The sequence below is a fragment of the Etheostoma spectabile genome, chromosome 8 (genome assembly GCF_008692095.1).
Source record: "Etheostoma spectabile isolate EspeVRDwgs_2016 chromosome 8, UIUC_Espe_1.0, whole genome shotgun sequence".
Classification (NCBI taxonomy): Eukaryota; Metazoa; Chordata; class Actinopteri; order Perciformes; family Percidae; genus Etheostoma; species Etheostoma spectabile.
In genome coordinates this window covers 14,022,855-14,027,005 of record NC_045740.1, presented here as the reverse complement: position 1 = coordinate 14,027,005, position 4,151 = coordinate 14,022,855, and the positions used below count along the sequence as shown (strand labels likewise).

The 4,151-nt window shown below is 45.3% G+C and overlaps 1 protein-coding gene across 17 annotated transcripts in view; it reads right to left on the bottom strand.

Moving 5' to 3' along the window:
• Positions 1–4,151, bottom strand: part of myo9ab (myosin IXAb) — a 157,329-nt gene that overhangs the window by 143,598 nt on the left and 9,580 nt on the right. For 9 of the 17 annotated variants that reach the window (XM_032523977.1, XM_032523978.1, XM_032523972.1 and 6 more), the window contains exon 1: positions 2,547–2,973. The gene's annotated coding sequence lies outside the window, so the exon portion shown is untranslated. Of the gene's footprint in view, positions 1–2,546; positions 2,976–4,151 lie in introns of those variants that run through there. The other 8 variants (XM_032523982.1, XM_032523984.1, XM_032523988.1 and 5 more) reach the window with 5 other exon arrangements.

Here is a 4,151-nt window from a genome sequence, read left to right as displayed (position 1 = left end):
GATACAATTGCGATTAATTGTGCAGACCTACTTTAAATGTAATTTCTCACATTAACTCTCAGTGGAGCATGGGCGCCCAGATAGCTCAGTTGGTAGAGCAGGTGCCCATAGAGGTTTACTCCTTGAGGCATGTACCTTGCATGTCATTCCCCTCTCTCTCTCCTTTTCCATATCTTCATCTATCCTGTCAAAAATAAAGGCCAAAAATGTCCAAAAAACATATCTGTGAAAAGAAAAAAAAAACACAACTATCAGTGAGCAGCTCCAGTCATCTGGGACATGGATGGAGCATTGTTTTTCCTCTTTCTGGATAACGAGTATGTATGGGAAACGGGCCTGAGTGGTTCAGATGGACAGCCTATGATGTTGAAGGAGCAGCAACCACAGGAGAGACAGTTAATGCTTAAAAAAATGCCTACTCCTGTATCAAGTATCGGTAGTGTCTTTTAACAGCTTTAGGAAAAGAGGCTTTCATTTCATATGAATTATTTAAATGAATGAAATTCCTATTCAAGCCCCCTTATCCTTGCATGTGATTGATGTGGTCACTGTGGATGCTCTTCTTCTGCCGTGACGTCTTCATCTGTCACAGCAATTCTGAGTTGCTTTCAAGCTGCTCCGCTTCGGTCACAAGTGTGTTCGCTGGGCAGCTGGAGCTGTCAAAGCAATGTTTTCAGTCCTGCTCTCAAGAGCTTTGCCACTTACGTAATAATCTGAATGAAATGTTAATGTCAGCAAAGTTGACATCACAGTAAAGGAATTCTTCTCCTGACTGAATCAGCAGCCAGGAAGTCAGACTGCACATCACATGCATAACGTGGGAAGCACTTGTCGGTTTTGGCATTTCACAATAATGCACCTGTAATGACTTCACTGTGGAATTTCATGAACATTGCACATGCATGTCACATATGTGACATATGCTGTTGCTATGGCACTTCAGAGCCAGAAGGGAGGAGTAGGGCGGGTCATCTCTCCATGCTTTTGGGCTGGTGGACAGAGACCTCGAGGGCACTGCTGGTCTGGTCTGGTCTGTCCGAGGCCATGAAGACCTGTTTTAACATGTCAACTGACTAAAGACAACCTAACCCAACAGAAGCCAGGGTAAAAAACCCACTTTGTCTGTTCCTGCCTTACTGAGTCTCACAACTCTAAACTTAGTGATGGTATGAAATTCACATAAAAGATACAAATAGGCGAATCCATCTGATCTAACGCTAATAATGCTCTTATTCTGAGTCTTTAACCATGCTACTGTGTCCTTACCTATCCCAGGCTATTTCTCCTCATTCACTACATTATATTAAAAATGTAGAGCTTCACTCTATATGCTCTGCATAAATAAAAATTAACACAACGCTATTGACACTGTTGGTTTATCTGTTGATTATCTCTCAGAAAAATCAATTCCATTGTTTGGTCAATACTGCAGTAGAGATGCCCTACCTGACATCTTCAAACTGCTTGCTTTGTCTGACAAACAGTCCAAAACCAAAATATATTTAGTTTAATATCATACACAACTAAGCAAGCCAGCATAGGGTCACGTTTAAGGACACTTAAGTTGCATATACATTTTAAGTCTATCGAGTTATTGAATAAGTGACTCATCAATTCAGCTCGGAACATGACAATGTAAAGCGTCACATTTTAGTTATAAGACAATAGTGTGTATGAGTTTGTCTGTGGCAGTTTGTTGTGATCAAGAGGAGATCACACAGTAGCCTTTTCCCCAAACTACATTAACATCCATCCACTGCAACCTCTTTAACTGTCTATGATTGCAACCCACTAAACATCCGGTGCCCAGCTGTATTAAAAAAAATGCCTCAGCCATGCCCCATCAGGCACCATCAGGCAGCAGCAGTGTGATGTAAGCAGCCCTAAAGTCGTCTCACACACGACGAAAAATGTCACAACAGTCCGACACACACACACACACACACACACACACACACACACACACACACACATATCTGCAGCCTTTACAGCACAATTCAAAGCTCCAACCTCCCTCTGCGACAATGAACCCAACCAGCACCGCTCTAGTCCGGATGGTTCGAGCTCCAGTCGTCATACATTTATCCCAGTGCGTCACGTTTATTGCTGGGGCTGTTGTACTGTGTCATGACTCCACAGACACGAACTGCAGCCCAGATGTGGCGTCCAGCATACACCAGGCAACATCTGTAACTGCACATTTACGCATTATGTAAGAAAACACCGTGACATTTATCCGAGGCGGCCGCAGCAGTGGCGATGGAGGGGTGAGGTGAGGCGGGAGGAGGGGGGAGACTTGAGCCCTGGGTGCGTACGGGGGCAGCGGGAGGGTATTTTGACCATGTCGGTCCATTTCTTTCATACTGTTACGTGGTCTGAGATTACATATGAATGGGACGCAGGAGGCTGCAGCTGATGTTAAATTGACAGCGAGAGACAGACAGACAGACAGCGAGGTTTGACATTACCCACTCCGAGCTCTCTTGTTCCCGTTTTACTGACAGCTAAATACTATAGGACTTAAAAGGGGGGAAATGGGGGCTTACCTTCTCCACTGTGACTTCAGTCCGCCGCTCCGTAAACCTCCCGCTATAAAAACCTCTTTTTTTCTGACGAAGAAGAGCAGGCAAGCCGCGCGCCTCCTGTCCAACAACTCAGGCTGGTTTTACCGCAGGGAAACGCTGTCGTGCTCAACAGTCCGCAGCACGTATCCCGCTGCACGATTCCCCAAATCTTCTGTAGATATGACCTTGTTTCTTTCTGTTTCCCTTCTCTGTGTGCGCGTGTCGTAGTCCTGAGAGCTTCTGTTTGGAGTCCTCTCGTCACGTCGTCCTACGGCTTCTCTCACAGCTCGCCTGCTCTCTGCCCTCTCTCCTTCTTCTTCTCGTCTACAATCGCTTGCCTGTCGTACCGAGCGTGCACTCGCACGCGCGTCCACGTAGGGCCGGTAGGGTGGGAGCTGGGCTACATCACAGTGATGTCGGTGGGTGGGATTCGGGAGCACCCTCCTGTGTGAAATAACAGTAATTGTTTTCAAGTGAATTGCCAAATCAATTAAGATTAACAGTTATGTATAACAGAGTGATCATGTAGGATTTGATAGCAGGCAGTGTCACTCAGCATGAGTGTGGGGTGTGGCCAAAACTGTGGACACCGCCTCCTCAATAAACACAGACACACACACACACACACACACACACACACACACACACACACACACACACACACACACACACACACACACAAACTAATATGCATGGAGGAACCATAGAGGAAAGAACCAGAATGTAAATCACTTTAGATTAATGGGTTAGTTTTTAACTATAAACTGAATCATCAACTATATTGATAACTGATGAATTGTTCTGAGTCATTTTTATAATGAAAAAAGGTATGTGAATGGCTTGACTGGTTCTAAAGATACCACGACTGTCAAAGATGTGTTACTGAGAGACACATGTTCAAACCTTCCCTTGTGATGCCAGGATGTTTTAATATCTTCCATGGCCGGTTGTCTAACACCTCTGAAGTAAGAGTTTTAGCCACAACAGCAGCGTGGCTCCATAGGACCCTGTTTTCCACGTACATGGTTATTTTGAAAGAGATATTTCCCTTCGCTTGTGCCCTTCGTTTATAGGCAAACGGAGAATTTGCCTCTGAAAACGAGTCTTTCTAAAAAACTCCGGTCAGAGTGGAGATTTTGCAAATCTTTGTCCCATGACATGGTGCTCTTTGGATGCTTTCATATAGACCTTAGTGGTCCCCTAATACTGTTTCTGAAGTCTCTTTTATATAGACCTTGATGGTCCCCTAATACTGTATCTGAAATCTCTTTCCCAAAATTCAGCCTTGGTGCAGAATTACAGCCTCTAGAGCCAGGCCCACATGAGCTTTCCTTAGTATGTGCCATTTCTGAGGCTGTACCTTTTAAGGGGGAGGGGGGAGAGGGGGGGGGCAAGGGGAGGCTTGGGGGTGTTGCCTTGACCAACTGCCACTTTGCTCGTTTGAAAGCCATAATGTCTCTCTCTCAAGGGTGGGCCAAATTCTCTGGGCGGGCACGCAAAGCAGAGAAAGGAGAGGTAACCTTGCCCCTTATGACATCATAAGGAGCAATATTCAACATTCCAGCTCGGCCCATCTGAGCTTTCATT